This window comes from Nuphar pumila, chromosome 3 (assembly GCF_984573655.1).
Source record: "Nuphar pumila chromosome 3, dmNupPumi1.hap1.1, whole genome shotgun sequence".
Classification (NCBI taxonomy): Eukaryota; Viridiplantae; Streptophyta; class Magnoliopsida; order Nymphaeales; family Nymphaeaceae; genus Nuphar; species Nuphar pumila.
Genome location: NC_143251.1, coordinates 73,618,149 through 73,637,076, shown reverse-complemented (window position 1 = coordinate 73,637,076; position 18,928 = coordinate 73,618,149). Strand labels below are relative to the sequence as shown.

The window sequence follows — 18,928 nt, the reverse complement described above, 5'->3', positions numbered from 1 at the left end:
CGAACTCTCTATGTACAAAGGGTCTCTCGCAAGAGGAAATGACTGAAATTGGTATTGGGTGACTAAAAGGGTCGAAATTGGAATTTGAAATTTTGAAATTTTGAAATTTGAAATTTGAAATTTGATATTTGAAATTGAAAATTGGAAATTGATTGATCCAAAGGTCTAAATTGGGAATTGGTTGACCCGAAAGTCGAAATTGGAAATTTGGAATTTGAAAATTGGAAATTGGAAATTGCGAGTTGGGACCGACCCATGGCAGGCGCCCAGCTCTTTCCTTTCGTTTGGGTACGAGCCTTAGGCTCTTGCCCTAGGTGTTGGTGTTGGCTAGGTCTGGTCCTACGGACCAGACCCATCAGCCATTCATGCTGAACCTTGTTAGGGGCTGGCGCTTTTCGGTTGGCCCGTGAGCCCAGCCCATGCTGCACGCAGTTGTTTTTTTTGGTATCCTATTTCGTTATTTGTTGGGTTTAGACCTGGCTAGGTGCAGGTCTGAACCGGGGGTTCAGACCAGCACCATAGCCTAGTCCGAACCTGTTGTGCGGCGTGAACCAGTCTAGCCAATCCCCTTGACTGGAGCTGGGTGCGCACTGCACGGTTGTTGTGCACCCTTAGCTTTTCGTTTTAGCTTGAGAGTGCAGGTCTGAACTGTGGTTCAGACCTGAACCTATTGGCAGCCCAGCTAGCACCTAGTGCTAGCCGTGACTCCACCATGTTGGAACCGGGTGCTGACCATGGGTTGATGGACACCCTAGGTCCTTTTCCTTTCGGTTGAACCTTGTAGGGCCCGGACTGAACTGAACAGTTCAAACCTTGGCATGGTCTAGCTGTTGTCGGGTCCAAGGGACCAAACACTCCGACCTACAGTTTGACACCCCACCCCCTTTTCTTTAGACCTATCGGGTTACCCTTGTTAGGGGCTGGAACCAGACCAACCGAACCTTGTAGCAGTCGGACCAGAACCTTTTTGGTGTGGATGTGGCAGCGGGGTCCGATGGACCAGACCCATATCCTAGTTGCAACCTATTGTCAGCAAGTGCACGGATCCCTGTACGGGCACACTTGCAGCCTCGTTCATTCCATATTGTGGTCGTTAACCTTCTTCACTATTAAAAATCAGTCTATGCTTACTTAGAAACGAACTATAGTGGGTTCGGGTTGGCCTTTGACTTGCACACACCCTTTCCTCAATTGAAATTCTCTTTCAAATTCATATTCATTCATTCATATTATTCAAATTGCATTGTTTTCAAATTCATTTTCCAACTTCAATTTCAAAAAAAAAAATCAATTTTCTCAAGGATTTACCAAGTTTTTCTCAGGATTGGATTTTCTCAGAATTCTAAATTTTCAAATGAGATTTTAAAGTATTTCCCAAGTTCAAATTAAGATTTTCCAATGTTTTAAAATTCTCAAATTTCAAAATCCTAAGTTTTCAAAATTTGATTTTCTCAGATTTCTCATTTTCCTAATAACCCAGTTTTCTGAGAATTCATTTTCCTTTTCAAAAATCATTTTCCAATGAATTTCTTAGATTTTCTCAGAATTCTCAAATCCATTTTCTCAGAAAAGCAATTCCAAATTTCAAAATCGATTTTTTAAAGTTCAAGTTTTCCTGAGTGTTCATTTTCCAATGCAAATTTCTGATTTCCAATTAAATTCAATGATTTTCCCAAGAATTCCAATTTCAAGCATTTTGCCAAGCATATTTCAACTTTCCAAGCAAACATCATCCTTTCAAAACTTGCATTATTTTCAAAATTCCATAGCACAAGCCTGATTCTTTGTGCATTCTAGGAAAAATAGAGCATAATTTAGATATTTGAGTCAAGTTAAAGCACGTAATTGATCCTTGGTTCAATTACCCCTGGTAAAGGCGCCAGGAACGGTTGAACCTCGTACCGACAGGCGGATCCCATTCCACGGAATTTTCCCGCAAATTTTCAAAACGGAGGCGAGTTAATTTTCAAAACCATTTTCAAAACTTTGGTCGAGTTTGACTCGCGAAATTCGTTTCTCTCTCGCAAGGGAGGGAAAAAAAATTGTGATGATAACAGGTTTGGCGACCGTGATGGGACCTGTCTTCTCCTGATCAATTATGTGCTTTAACTTAGCTCAATTATCAAAATTATGTTCTATGGAATGTCAGCTTTAATTCCTGATATCATGTGAACCTAGGAGCCTAGATTTGAACCCAGCTGACATGGATTGCATGTAGACTAGGCATGGTTTGGTAAGACCATATTGAGGAGAATTATTCATGCTCACTTAGACTTAGGTCTGAAATACAACACTCCTTAATCTAGGACTTGTATTAAAACAATGTTTGCTTCTTCAAATATTTCAAAATTCTATCTCTTTAGGACTTAGAGCCCTCTGTTTGTCTGCATGTGATCATATTTCAAAAACCACCCCACCTATGTCTAGCCGGTCTTCACGTTGTTGGGCTCTCTTCCAGAACCATAGTTCGGGACAGAGCCTCACAACTGGGCCACTTATTTGGGCTAACGCCCCCCTGCCACGTACCAAGAGCCATAGTCCAACGTATATCGGCAGGCGCTCAAGGATATTGGGAAAACACAAGCCTAGACCCGGATATGAGTTTTATGCCACGTACATCGAGTCTCAGCTCGAGTATATCGGCATAGCATGATTGGACACAGTTGATCTGAGCCTAGAGTCAGGCTTAGGTTCCTAAAACTCTTTTAAAATTGATGCATTTAGAGTCAGCTTCTTAGAGAATGTTGTATGTGCATAATTGTTTGTGATTGAATGTATGATATTCATTTTTTGCCTTATTTTATCATATTTTTCCCATTTTTTTCAAAATATCGAACAATTTTCCAAAATACCTCATTTTCCATCTTTTGTGAAATATCTCCTTTTTCTCAAAAACCCTGGGTTATTTTTATAAATTATCCACCTTTTCCTCAAAACTCCAGGTGATTTTCCATTCTTTCGTTCCTCTGGACTTTGAATTTCCAACTTTTATTTTATCCTGCCTGCAATTTTCAAAATTCTTGTATTTTTCCAAAGTCTAATTCCAATATTCCTATCTTTCAATCCAATGGCATCCAGTCAGCTCGATTCTATTTTTCCTGAGAGTCACATCTCCTACGAGGTGCAACAAAGTCTTCCCGAGCATCGAGCTTTCAGCACCAGACCATTCTTCCCCCGGTGGTACTATGTTTGGTTCAAAAACTTCTCTCGTATGTTTCCGGATCACTTGAGTGATTGCGGGTTGGAACTGGCATCTGCAGTGGGAAAGTTGACAGTCAACGACAATCTGATCCATGCACTGGCAGAGCGGTGGAATCCGCGCACTTGCACATTCTGGTTCCCGTGGGGCAAGATGACATTATTGATGGACGAGTTTTCAGAGATTATGGGACTGCCTGAGCCAGCCGGTCAGCCTTGAGATCCGTTAGAGCAGCAGTTTCTAATCAATGTCAAGGGTCTGGACCCTAAAGATGTTATGGCTCGCATAACAGGGCATAAGTCTTGGCCACTGATTGAAGAAAATGGGAATGAGTACGTGATCCTGATCGAGATCTACCGACAGTATGGAGAATTCGTAGAAGTCAGCTCGTTGTTCAGGACAACTCAAGAGAGAATTCAGCATGCGATGGTTATGTGCACTGTGGGACTTGCTTTCTTTCCAGATGGACAGAATTATGTGGAAGTCAACAGACCAGCCGTCTCTCGATAGCCATGGCCGCATTTGCCTTTCTATATAGAGGACTGACCCGCTTCACAATGGGAGAGTCCATCTTAGTCGAGGGATGTACATATGCTCTTCAGTCTTGGTTCCTTCAGCATGTGCCGACTAGAGCGAGTTCGTTCAGATATAACGGCAAGGAGCTCCTTTTAGTTGTGCGGTACCGATTCCTAATTGATTGTCTGCAAGAAGAAGAAGTGGTGTGGGACTACTTTTATCGAGAATTATTGCCTCCCAGATACACCTATGCATAGAGCAAGAGATTCAAGCTGCTTGGTCCATTCTTCTCCACCTACTATCATCCAGAGCAGTGTGTTCGACAGTTTTCTCAGAGACAGAAGCACATAGAGATGCAGCTACTATCAGGAGTCGTACCAGAGTTCGACCTTACATCAGCACAGTGGTCCGGAACATACCATTCTGCCAGATATGGTTGGGACTCTTTTGTCACTCTTCCACTTTTTCCCGGTCCTCGTGTCTCTGCTAGTTATAAAGAGTGGTGGCAAATTGTTTGTCTGCCCCCTCTTTCCCAAGTTTATTATTGATGCAATCATGTCTTCCTTTCAATAAATAAAAATCTTGCAAATTCTTCAATTCTTGGTTGGACAACCTCGCCTAGGTAACAAGGCATAATTTTCAGTTGTTTATTTTCTTTGAAAAGGAATAACAACGCAATTATCGTAATCCCAGCGACGACTCAATCCCTAGTAATGGGATACTCTTTCAATTGTCTGCCAAAATTCTCAGCAAATATTCTCTTCCAATCAAAATCTCTTTCAAAAGTCTAACCATCAATTTTGCCCTGCAGAGAGCATTTGTGATATTCAATGGTTCAGACAAGGTCAAGAAAGAAAACTGCAACAGTCGAAGGCAGGGCACATTCAACAGCTTCAGAAGAATAAATGGACTCCCCGCGTTCAGGCAGAAATCAAGGGCAGCAGGTTGAGGTTGACATTGATCCTCAAATATATGTCATGTTCAAAAAGATGATGAGCAAGATGCTGGCAGAGCAAGCTGAAGCCAGTACAAAGAAGACCCAAGTCAAGCAGAAGGCAAAGGATCGGGTAGTCAAAAAAGTTTTGAACTTGTCTAAGAAGCCTATCCAAGATGCTGATACAACAGATGAAGAGGAATCAGTAGAAGACACTGATGAAGAATATGAAGCTCAGCAAGCATTTCAAAGATCCCCTCATAGACAAGGGATAGCCTATAAATTGAAGAGTCAAGCAATGGATGATCCAGTCCAAGTGCAGTTGAAGAAAATGACTGAGGTGATTAAAAATTTGCAAGACCGTGACAAGGGCAAGAAGGTCTTCGCAAGCAAAGACCTCTACGAAGGCAGCACCTCTATCAGGAATAATCAAGATTAAAAAAAAAAGATGATTGTCGCCTTCTTCGTCAATACCAACTGCGATGATTGCAAAGATAACAAAGGCAATCATACAAATCAGAAAGAAAAATCTTCAAAGCAGAGTGAAAAATTGAGTCAACAGAAAGAGAAGATAAAACATGACGGTTGGGGTTACGATCGCGAATTTACCCCTCTAAATCAGCCCCTCGAAAAGATCCTTGAAAACATGCTGGTCAAGGAAATGGTTAAACTCCCAAAGATTGCTAATCCTCCTATCGCAAAAGGCAAACGGAAAGATCGATTCTGCAAATTCCACCGAACAACGGGGCATGATACCGAACATTGTTTCGTCTTCAAGAACATCGTCCAAGACTATATCGATAAGAACTTCTTCATTGAGGATGAGAAAGAATGTCAACCAGTTGTCTCGGCCAAGTCTCAGCAGAACTCAAGCGCTCGACAAAAGGTACAGCATGACAATCGAAACCAGGACCGCAAGATGGCCCCATTGGATCAAATGCTTGAGAGTTTCTTGGAATACATGCTCACAAAAGATATGGTCAGACCTCCGAAGGCATGCTTCACACTTTCTGCCAACAATAGCAAGGGTAACCAGAAAAATCATGATGACCATTCAGAAGGATCTGAGGATCAAAAAGAAAAGATCTCCAACAGTGATAAGCCTCTTCAATCTAGTCCTCAGCATAAAGAGAAAGATCAGGAGAAACCAAAACATAAAGACTGGAGTACTAATCGAAAGTTCACCCCTCTGGATCAAAAGCTCGAGACTATTTTAGAAAATCTGCTCGCAAAAGGCATGGTTCATTTACCAAAAGTCGTCGACCCTCCAACAATCATGGGAAGATTCAAAGAACAATTTTGCAAGTTTCACCGTGTAATAGGACACGATATAGAAAATTGTTTTGTCCTCAAGAATACCATGCAGGATCATGTTGATAAGAATATTCTGAGGAAAAGCAAAATGGCGGATCAGCCGACCGTCCTAGCCAAACCCCTTCAATCCTGCTCCCAGCAAAAAGCAAACAGTCAAAAGAAGCCAAAACGTGAAGGTTGGAGATGTGATCGCCAATTCACCCCATTAGATCAGACACTCGAGAGCATGCTCGAGTATATGTTAGCCACAAATATGGTCAGACTTCCAAAGGTTGCCGATCCTGTTGTCGCTTTGGGGAAATGGAAGAATAAATTCTACAAATATCATTGAGCATTGGGGCATGACATAGAACATTGCTTTGACTTCAAGAACATCGTGCAAGATTGCATCGACAAAGGATTGCCTGTAAGGGCTGAGTCAGAAGATTAATCAGCTATCTTACCTGAACATAAAAAAGAATGATGATACTAATGCTCTCATTCTTTCTATCTTACTCTTGTCATTTTGAAAAGAAGATGTAGCCCCAATTCTTCTATCAGTTTATTTTTCCAGTACATCAATAAAACATCAATTTGCCTTATTTCTCTTGCAAGATATCTCTCACAAGGAATGACCTCTTTAAAGTCCCTTCAGAATCAATCAAAAGTTAGAAAGCATTCTTCAAATATCAATTACTTATCCTTTCATCCAACTTCTCACTCCTCAGTTATACTGGGGCATTATTTTGAAAATTGACTTCAAAACATTTTGTATGCAGGCAGGATCAAATAAATCTCTCATTTTGCATGCATGTGCATCCATTTACATCATTTTGCATTCATTGACATACATTTGCATTTGCATGCATTCATTCGCATTCATTTGCATCCATATATATCGAATTCACTTCCCCTTCAGATTAAGGGATAAACTTGAGCTACCCATTCAGGATAAAGGATAAATCCTGAGACCCCGACAATTGTCTAAGTCATCGTGAAGATGAAAACTGAAAATCTCTCATCAGAATCAGTTGGGTAAATTTTCAAAATCCAGTGTTCGTGCTGGTAAATCTTCAAAATCCAGTGTTTGTGCTAGTAATTCTTCCAAAAACAGTATTCGTACTGATCCATTTTCAAAATCCAGTACTTATATTGGTTCAGTTCCAAAATTCGGTATTCACACTGGTACATCTTTCAAAATCCAATTGTTATTGATTGGACTTTCAAAATCCAATTTTTATTGGTCAAACTTTCTAAATCCGGTTTTACTGGTTAATGTATTCAAACCTAATCCATGCTAGTCTAGTCTTCTTGCGGGATTCGAGTTCTGACTCGAATTTTCTTTCCTCCGGAATTCGAGTTTCAACTCGAATTTCTTTCCCTTCTGAATTGGTCTAGAAGATTAGAGTTTCGACTCGAATTTTCTTCCAAATCCAATTCAAATGTCCTAGAATTAGTCTAGAAAATTAGAGTTCCGACTCAAATTTTCTTCCAAATCCAATTCAAATGTCCTAAAATTGGTCTAGAAAATTAGAGTTCCGACTCAAATTTTCTTCCAAATCCAATTCAAATGCCTGGAATCGGTCTAGAAAATTAAAGTTCCGACTCGAATTTTCTTCCAAATCCAATTCGCTTGGCTTTCCTTTAAAGGTTTGAACTCCTACTCAAACTTTTATGTAATTTAGTAATTGGTCTAGAAGATCCAAGTTCCGACTTGAATTTTCTTTCAAAACCCAATTCATTTAGTTTTCCTTGAAGATTTGAATTTCGATTTGAATCTTCCTTCAAACCCTAGTTTAGCACCTGGTTCATTCAAAGCTCACAAGATGAATCCTTCCTTCTTAAACTATGGTCCTTAGGTTAAATTCCTATGGAATTGATAGTTCTTAGGCTGAATCCTTATTGAACCCATGTCATTCCCAGTGAACCAATGTTGTTCTCAACAGAACCAATGTTGTTCTTAGGCTGAATTCCTATTGAACCCATATTTTTTCCAGTAAGCCAATTCTCAATTTTGACTTCGAGGTCATCCAATTTCCAAATCTCTAATTTCGACCTTCGGGTCACTCAATTTTCAATTTTGACCTTTGGGTCAATCAATTTCAATTTTGACTTTCAGGACAATCAATTTCCAATTTCGACCTTTGGGTCAATCAATTTCCAATTTCAACCTTCGGGTCAATCAATTTCCAATTTCCAATTTCCAATTTCCAATTTCCAATTTCCAATTTCCAATTTCCAATTTCCAATTTCCAATTTCCAATTTCCAATTTCCAATTTCCAATTTCCAATTTCCAATTTTCAATTTCCAATTTCCAATTTCCAATTTCCAATTTTCAATTTCCAATTTCCAATTTCCAATTTCCGATTTTCAAATTCCAAATTTCCAATTTCGAACTTCGGGTCAATCAATTTTCATTTTCCAATTTCGACCTTCAAGTCAATCAATTTCCAATTTCCGATTTTCAAATTCCAAATTTCCAATTTCGACCTTTAGGTCAATCAATTTCCAATTTCCAATTTCCAATTTCCAATTTCCAATTTCCAATTTCCAATTTCCAATTTCCAATTTCCAATTTCCAATTTCCAATTTCCAATTTCCAATTTCGGGTCAACCAATTCCCAATTTCGACCTTTGGATCAATCAATTCTAATTTCGACCTTTGGATCAGCTTGTGGTGCATGCAGGTACCCAATGCATGCACCACAAGCTGGGTGCATGTTGGACGAGCCTAGCTCGGTCCAGCGCACCCCAGCAACTCAACTCATCCAGCACAAGAAGAAAAAAAAACAAACAGCCTCTTCAAGATCGACTTCAGTAAGAATGAAGAATAATAACAAAAACAAAGGAGAAATAAGAAGATAACACATCATGTATTGAAATCCAAACGTGGAATCATGCGTCCAAGGAAAAAGAAAACATGGTGGAATAGATAAAATCCTTTCACATGAGCCAATAGAAAACCATAACACAAAGAAAATCTTTGTAAAGAATTTATAATTCTAATCCGCCGAAGGAGCTCGCATGCATAGGTGTGTTTTCAACCTTGGCTTCACGTTGACAAAGAGAGCATTGAGATATATTTTCTCACCTTAGCAGCTTGAAGAAGAAGAAGATAGGTAGCAGCTCCCTATTCCAAGAGATACCCACGGCTGTAGGTAGAAGACAAGAGGAGAAGAGAGGAGGTTTGGGAGAGAGAAGAGAGAGAGTGAAGGAGAAAAATCGCCCAAACAAGGGGGACCCATTTTTTTTGTAAAGATTTTATAGAAGTTGCTTTAGGGATGTACGGCTGGGATTTAATCCCTCTAAGATGGAGGGTTGGGGAGCTCCACGCCCCCCAACAACCAATGCATGTTGGTCTTTCAAAAAGTTTTATAAAACTTTCAAAAGTGCCATTTGGAAAAAGCCTTTAAAACTTTGAAATTTTACAAGGGGGTGCCCTTGGCTGCCACCCCACAAGCCCAATCGATTTTGAGCATTCAAAAGCTTTTGAAAATATAACAAACCTGCCATGGGGCGCCAGCCCAATGGCTCCCTTTTGAAAATGGTGCCCCTCATGATGGAGCCTAGGCTTCATCATGAGGGTGTTGGAAAGACACATGGCCAATGAAGGCCTAAGCTTTAAATCCATGCAAGATCTTTCAAAATTTCCATCCAGCTGGTCAACCCTTGACCAAATGGTCAACCATGGCCATGGACGTCTACTATAGGGGTCGTCCATGGGTCTTGGATCCACTAGATGCTCCGGATCCAAAACCAAAAACCGTATATCATGTATGTCATAAGAAAATGCTTATTTAATGAATTAAAATCATAATTTAATTCCAACAAATTATTTTATTCTCTTTATAACCTTAATTAACGTAGAATGGTTGATGCCTCTTGAGGATATCACCTCTCATTCACTAAAATTAAGCATTCTAAGTTTCGGGTCCAAAATTAGGTCAAGACCCGTAATTCACATGCACTGACGAGGTTTTTTCGTCGTTCGGATCTCAAATTCAGGGTGTATAACTAAAACCCTATTCCAAACTTACCCTAAAAGTTTAGGAGGTTGATTCAATCTGGATTTCCCAAAATCGATCGATTTTACACGATTCTCAAAGTAAGCAAATCTTCCGAAATTGCCAAAACATAAAAAATCATCGATTTCAACATATTTACGCAATATACATCAAATTAAAATCATGGATCTTACATTTTTCATTGGTCAGGATTTCAAAATCCAGTATTTTTCACTGGTCGGGATTTCAAAATCCAGTGTTTCCACTAGTCGGGATTTCAAAATCCAGTGTTTCCACTGGTCGGGATTTCAAATCCAGTTCTCATAACCGGTCGGGATTTCCAAATCCAGTTTCTCATAACTGGTCGGGATATCAAATCCAGTTTCTCATAACTGGTCGAGATTATCAAAATTCAGTTCTCATAACTGGTCAGGATTTCTAAATCCAGTTTCACATAACTAGTCAGGATTTCAAAATCCAGTGTTTCCACTGGTCGGGATTTCAAATCCAGTTTCTCATAACTGGCCGGGATTTCAAATCCAGTTTCTCATAACTGGTTGGGATTTCAAATCCAGTATTTTTCACTGGTCAAGATTTCCAAATCCAGTTCTCATAACTGGTCAGGATTTTCAAATCCAGTTCTCATAACTGGTCAGGATTTCCAAATCCAGTTTCACATAACTGGTTGAGATTTTCAAATCCAGTTCTCATAACTGGTCGGGATTTCCAAATCCAGTTTCACATAACTGGTTGAGATTTTCAAATCCAGTTTCTCATAACTGGTCGGGATTTCAAAATCCAGTTTCATAAAACTGGTTGAGATTTTCAAATCCAGTTTCTCATAACTGGTCGGGATTTCCAAATCCAGTTTCACATAACTGGTTGAGATTTTCAAATCCAGTTTCTCATAACTGGTCGGGATTTCAAAATCCAGTTTCACAAAACTGGTCGGGATTTTAAAACTCAGTTTCTCATAACTGGTCGGAGTTATCAAAATCCAGTTCTCATAACTGGTTGGGATTTCTAAATCCAGTTTCACATAACTGGTCGGGATTTCAAAATCCAGTGTTTCCACTGGTCGGATTTCAAATCCAGTTCTCATAACTGGTCGGGATTTCCAAATCCAGTTTCTCATAACTGGTCGGGACTTCAAATCTAGTTTCTCATAACTGGTCGGGATTTTAAATCCAGTTTCTCATAACTGGTCGGGATTTGAAATCTAGTATTTCTCACTGGTCGGGATTTCCAAATCCAATTCTCATAACTGGTCGGGATTTTCAAATCCATTTTCACATAACTGGTCGAGATTTCCAAATCCAGTTTATCATAACTGGTCGGGATTTTAAAATCCAGTTTCACATAACTGGTCGAGATTTCAAAACCCAGTTTCTCGTAACTGGTCGGGATTATCAAAATCCAGTTCTCATAACTGGTCGGGATTTCCAAATCCAGTTTCTCATAACTGGTCGGGATTTAAAAACCCAGTTTCTTATAACTGGTCGGGATTTCCAAAATCTAGTGTCTTTCACCAGTCAAGGTTTCCAAATTCTGATTTTCACACCATTCCTCTAATATTCAGCTAAAGGTCTCATCAAAATCTATATTGAGTAGTTGTTTCACAAAGGATTCTGGAACATTGTGCCAATTTGCTAAAAACATTTGTTGATTCCAATATTTTATCACACAGAAGAATCACCTCAGATTACCTCAGTATTCTTTTCAAAAGGGTGAAGCTTTCTACGAAAAAGAGTAAAATTCAAATCTTCTCTCTGTTGATCAACCAAGACGATGTAAGAAATATCCTTGGTATGACTAGTGAAAGAAATATTCAATGATGTTGAAAAGGTAGAAACGAATCGATATTGATCATAGCTATGACGCATGTTTTAAAGACAATTTTTTGGCAATCAAACAATGCAAATATCCTAAGCAATAAAAAGAATTCACTCAATCCATATCTCCTCATTCATTTTTAAGCTTCAATCAAATATTTGCAAAAGGGATCTCTCAATTGTCGTCAAGATGAAGATGAATATGCGAGTTCAACCCCCGGAAACAAAAAAGATTTGGATCATCTTCGAGATGAAAGAGTTTGTGACGGATCCTTCCAGAGAACGTTCAGATCACCGTCAAGATGAAATCGACTGCGTTGAACCTTCCGACAAACCCTAAAAGATATTTGATTGTTGCTATCATCAAGAGATTTTTGACCAATGAGCCAATATAATTCCTGAGAAAAAGAAGGATCGGAGCAACTCCAAGATGAAGAAGTTTGTGATGTACCCTTCCCCGAAAAAAAAAAAAGAAAAACCAGGACATCTCCAAAATGAAGGATGATGTAGTGAACTTCCTTCGAAACCCAAGAAAGCTCAATATCTTAAAAAGAGTGCCAGAAAGATCATTATGGGAAAAAACTCAGGATATCAAACTGCCAAAATTGTCGGAAATCATCTTTTCTTATGTGAAATTCTTTTATCAATATTTTTTTATTGCTTGCTTTTATGAAATTAAGAATATTTCTTCTCTATTCATATCAAGGAAATGGATAGCTTCCTTGAAGAAACTCAACAACATTAAAATTTGAATTTGACTCTGAAAACCGAGGAGTTAACCTCATTTGGAAGGGATACTCTAGGTAAAAAGAAGGAATATCTTTCGCACACACGTGCATATTCTCAAGCATTTGAGTCAACTACAATTTTATCTTATTGGAAAAAAAATTTAGCTATTCAAAAATGAAATAAATGCTCAATATCTATTTTTCATGTAACCTAGAGTTGTTTGCATTTTCAAAAAGGGTTGCCTCATTCAGGAGAGGTATCTCTTCTTGTCCCATCCAGGTTAAGGGCTAAACCTGTGTCTTTTCAAAAAAAAATTCTTATCTTTGTCTCAGCCATGAGACTTCTTCAAAATCTCTCCTTTTTATCATTTTGGGATATTCATCCCAAAGTTCCATCACAATTTCCTCATTTTCTTCTGTACAAATTATTTTGCTCGAGGATTTTGTTTCTTTCCAAAACCTTTCAGGATAAGGAACCAAAACCTGAGAATAAATATTTTTCAAAAACCAATCCTTCCACACCCAGTTCAGACTTTCTGACTGGGGCATTTTAAGAAAATTTGGTGTGTCTCCTTTGTCGCTAAGCTCGGCTTACAACCGGCTTAGCAGCAAAGAGGGGCATAAATGGATCCACATGTGCATGATTGAATGACTATGAATTTTTTTTTACAACGTTAGAACAAATATATGCATGTTTGAATCTCTATAAATTTGTTTATAGCATCAAAACACTTATATGCATGATTGAATCACAATAAATTTTTTCTGACAACCTTAGAACACATATCTGCCTGATTGAGTCACTATGAAATTTTTGGATAGCCGCAGAACATATATACACATGATTGAATCACTATGATTTTTTTTGACAAACTTAGAACATATATATGCATGATTGAATCGCTACAAATTTTTTTGACAACCTTAGAACACATCTATGCACGATTGAATCACTATGAAACTTTTTTAACAGCCTTAGAACACATATAAGCAAGATTTCATCACTATAATTTTTTTTTACAGCCTTAAAATGCATATATGCATGATTAAATCACTACAAAAATTTTTTGCAGCCTTAGAATATTTGCGTGATTGAATCTCTATGAATTTTTTTTTACAGCCTTAGAAAACATATATGCTTGATTGAATCACTATCATTTTTTTTAGAGCATTAGAACACATATATGCATGATTGAATCCCTATAAAACTATTTTGACAACCTTAGAAGACATACCTGCATGACTGAATCACTATGAATTTTTTTGATAGCCTTAGAACACATATATGCATGATTGAATCACTATGAAATTTTTTTGACAGCTTTAGAAAACATATCAGCATGACTTAATCACTATGAAAGTTTTTTTACAGCCTTAGAATACATATATGCATGATTCAATCACTATGATTTTTTTTGATAGCCTTAGAACAAATATATGCATGATTGAATCAGTATGAAATTTTTTGTAGCCTTAGAACATATATATGCATGATTGAATTACAACAAAGTTTTTTTGACAACCTTAGAACACATATATACCTGATTGAATCACTACAAAAATTTTTGACAGCCTTAGAACACATATATGCATGATTGAATCACTATAATTTTTTTTGACAACCTTAGAACGCATATCTGCATGATTGAATCTTTATGATTTTTTTTTTAAAGCCTTAGAACACATATATGATAAATTTTTTTTTACACCCATAGAACACATATAAGCATGATTTAATCACTATGAATTTTTTTTAACTACCTTAAAACAAATATATGCATGATTGAATCCCTATGAAATTTTTGTGACAGCCATAAAACACATATATGCAGGTTTGAATCACTATAAATTTTTTTTAGAGCATTAGAACACATATCTGTTTGAATTAATCACTATAAATCTTTTTTTACAGCCTTAGAACACATATACGAATAATTAAATCACTATGAATTTTTTTTGACAGCCTTAGAACACGTATAAGTATCATTTAAACACAATAATTTTTTTTGACAGCCTTAGAACACATATATGCATGATTGAATCACTATGAAATTTTTTTGACAGCCTTAAAACACATATACGCATGTTTGAATCACTATGATTCTTTTTCAGCCCTAGAACACATATCTGCATGATTGAATGACTATGAATTTTTTTTAAAGCCTTAGAACACATATATGCATGATTACATCACAATGAAATTTTTTTGACGGCCTTAGAACACATATATGCATGATTGAATCACTATAAAACTTTTTTGACCGCATCAGAACACATATCTGCATGATTGAGTTATTATGATTTTTTTGACAGCCATTGAACACATATCCTCGTGATTGAATATCTATAAAACTTTTTTGACCGCATCAGAACACATATATGCATGATTGAGTCATTATGAATTTTTTTTTACAGCCATTGAACACATATTTGCATGATTGAATCGCTATGAACTTTTTTTAACAGCCTTAGAACACATATATGCATTATTGAATCACTATGGAATTTTTTTGACAACCTTACAACACATATATGCATGATTAAATCACTATGACATTTTTTTGATAGACTTATAACACATATATGAATGATTGAATCATAATGAATTTTTTTTTACAGTATTCAGCCAAGAATGGTCTGTCTAAAATGATCGGAGTCTGGTGTTGGCTGTCTACTCCTTCCATATCAAGAATAATGAAAACGACTGGAAAATAAAAGTCATCCACCTTAACTAGCACGTCCTCCAAGACTCCTCTCGGTACCTTGACGGAACGATCTGCCAGCTGCAGTGTAATCGGAGTCGATCTCATCTCTCCTAGCCCGAAAGAATCAAAGAAATATCTGGGCAGAATGTTCACGCTTGCTCCAAGATCGAGCAATGCGCGTTCTATCCGGATGTTCCCTATAGTACACCCAATGATAGGGGCTCCAGGGTCCTTGAGCTTTGGTGGTGTCTGATGCTGAAGTACTGAACTCACCTGCTCAGTCAGATGGACCCTGTTAGGAACTCTCTCTCTAGATTTACGCTTCTGCGTACATAGTTCCTTCAGGAATTTGGCATATGCTGGCACCTGCTGAATCGCATCGAGCAAAGGTAGGTTGATCTGCACATGCTTGAAGATGTCAAGCATGTCCTAGATCTTCGCACCTTGCTTCCCTCTATATCCAGGAGACTCTAATGCTTTGGGATAGGGTGGTGGGGGAATATACTCTGCTGGCTCTTCCTCTTTGTGAGAAGGCTCACTCCTATCCTTCTTCTTCTCTGAGGATGAAGATGATGATGGAGATGGGGATGATAATGAGGATGGGGATGATGGCTGAGCCGACGTAGGTGAAACAATGGTCTCTGGCTCCTCTATCCTCTCTCTACTCTCTCGCTCTCTGCTCTCGACGTGATACTCACGTCCACTCCTCAGGGCCATAACCGATTTGGCCTGCTGCTGTGTCTCAGTATGGAATAGGCCTCCAGTCATCTGGTCCTTACCCTTCGGGTTCATGACAGCCTGACTTGGCAATGTACCCTCGGGTCTCCTACTAATAGCCTCAGCTAACTGTCCCATTTGCGACTCTAACTTCGCAATGGACTGCGTATGTGAGCTCAAAATCTGGCTACACTTCTCGAAGGCATTCTGATTAGAGGTTTTCACCTCTTGGAATGCCTGGAGAAGTCTCTCCTCAAAAGATGTCTGCGGGGCAGACTCCTGCTGAATCGGAGGAGGAACTGACGAAGAAGAAGACTGAGAATAGCTCGGTCCCTAGAATGGCTGAGCAAAAGATGGCTGCCGAACTGGCTGAGAGGATGTAGGCATCTGCGTGGAAGACTGTGGATTCTTCCATGAAAAATTAGGATGGTTACGCCAACCCGGATTATATGTCAATGAAAATGGGTTATTCGGCGGTCTGACGTAACCCTGAGCTGCCTGAACTTGTTCTTGAACAAATTCAGGGTACTGAGCTGCCGAAGGGCACTCAGTGATCTCGTGTGCCGGACTGGCACAAAGAGTAGACACCTGCTGTGTAGTGGATGGTTCTGAGAGAAGCTGGTCCAGCTTCTGAGCAATCATGTCTACCTTGCACTGTAGTGCAGTAGATGGACCAATCTCAAGAACACCAGCTTTCTTCTGAATGCTAGGTGTGGCTCTATCCGAATGAGAGCTCGAAGCGTGGTGAAGTGAATTCTCGGCCAATGTATCAAATAGCCTCCATGCTTCATCCTCGCTCTTCAGCATGAATGTCCCTCCACATGAAGAGTCGATCATTTGACGATTCTTGTTAGACAATCCATCATAGAAGCTCTGCACCAGTTGCCATTTCGGCACCTGATGATGGGGACATTTCCTGAGGAGATCCTTCATTCTCTCCCAGGTCTCATGAAAGCGCTCACCATCTAGCTCTGAAAAGCTAGTGATGGCTCTACGATATTGGTTTGTACGACCAATGGGAAAATATTTCCGAAGAAACTCCTGTTGCAATTGATCCCATGACTCTATTTCTACAGAATCTAAGGATTTTAGCCAATACTTGGCTTTGTCCTTCAATGAAAAGGGGAATAGAGTCAACCTCAAAGCATCATTATCGAAATTCTGTATCTTAACAGTAGAACAGATTTCGAGGAATTCATCTAAATGTCGGTAAGGATCCTCATGACTAAGGCCATAAAAGGATGGAAGCATCTGAATAATGTTGGCCTTAATCTCGTAATGAGGCGCTCTTACATCGGGTCTCCGAATGCAGGATGCCTGAACATGTGGGAATGAAGTATTCCCGCAGAGGACGTGAATGAACTGGGGGTGGAGGTGGAGGATCCATGTCAGCCATTGTTGCCGAACTTCGATGAGAATATAAAATTCTCTTGGGGTTGTCAACAAATGGGTGTAATGGGGTTCCTAGACCTCGTCTCCCCTGCATACACTGGTACTAAGACCAGATGTAAGCGAACGACCTAAATCTAAAAATAAAAAATAAACTAACACAGGTACTAAAATGTAAATAACACAAAATAGACAATTACTAAACAAATATGCTAAACTAATTATGTCAGAATGATCTAACTAAGTAAATGAAATAACAAATTAAACTACTCTAAAGTACTGAAAAGATAAAAACAGGAAATCACAAACTAAGTTTTTCTAAAACCCACCTGTCTAATCGCTCCTTGCAGAATGAATTTCAAGTGAATCCTAGAAAGAACAGAACGTGAATCCTATATTTACTAACTATGTTAATACTATATTCACTTACTAATCCTACTAACTAAAAATAAAACAACTAATTAACTAACTAAAACAAATTAATAAATCAAACTCGAAGAAATAAAGTAATTAATTCGCCGTTCCCCGGCAACGGCGCCAAAATTTGGTTGATATTTTGAAATGATCTTTTTAAAACAATTATTTTCAATAAAACTTTGGAAAATCGTCAACCAAAAATATAAAAACCGACTTTCCACAAAGTGGTAAGTACGGGTCGAATCCTCAGGGAACAAGAATTAATCACGATATGTCTAGAAAATTTGATTTATTAATTACAAATATCAATCTACAATTTTAAAGTTAATACAACTACAATTAATCACTAAAATGAAAATGAAAAAGCACTCAGTCTTCTCTGCTCCACACCAAGGGTATTTCCGTCTTTTCGCCAATTAGAGAATCTTCGCGCTTGGACAATAACCCTGGAAACTAAATATGCTTTTCAACCTAAAATGCAGAAAAATACAAAGTTAGTATTCTATTCTAACAATGCAAACAATAACTAAAACTAATTCTAATTTTACGAAAATAATAAAACAAATGCTACTTATCAAACAAAAATTAAATAAAATACTAAATTAATTCTAAAATTAACCAAATTAATTCTACTAATGCTGTATGATGATTATGCAACTCCTAAAATGCAGAAACTACTGAAAACAAGTCTAAAATGCCGAAATTTAGAAAATTACGAAACTGCCCCTAACTAGTGTAAAATAGCATTCTGATAGGTTATCAAAAAACCACTGTTTGACAGGGCAAACGAGGTCCGATTTTCCCGAAATTTATTCTGTTCTGCAACTGACAGATTAAAAAAACTTACAGTTTTTACAGAATTGAAAAACAGTATCTGGAACTCCAGATATAAGCGTTTCAAATCTGGGAAAAATCAGGATATCGAAAGTCCTGTAATTTGAAATCCAGAAAAAGCGGTTTTCGCAAAACGCTTAAAAATCAGACCAAATCAACTCCGAATGAGCTGAAATTTGGTCTGCAGTCAAATAGCACGTCAATAAAGTGAATAGAATAAAATTTTTTGAAAAACACAGAATTTTTGCACAGAAAATAATGCTGGTGCGACAGGGCAAAAATCTGGTTTCTATTTGAGTGCACTATTCACTATGTGAAACTATTTTAACACTCTAAAAGACAAATCAAACCTAATGCAA

The 18,928-nt window shown here is 38.2% G+C and overlaps 1 non-coding gene across 1 annotated transcript; it reads left to right on the top strand.

Moving 5' to 3' along the window:
* Nucleotides 1-16,824: 16,824 nt before the first annotated feature.
* LOC149843021 (small nucleolar RNA R71) lies at nucleotides 16,825-16,927 on the top strand. The gene has a single exon (XR_016431208.1). It is a non-coding gene; the product is annotated as a small nucleolar RNA R71 (small nucleolar RNA).
* The last annotated feature ends 2,001 nt before the right edge of the window (nucleotides 16,928-18,928 follow it).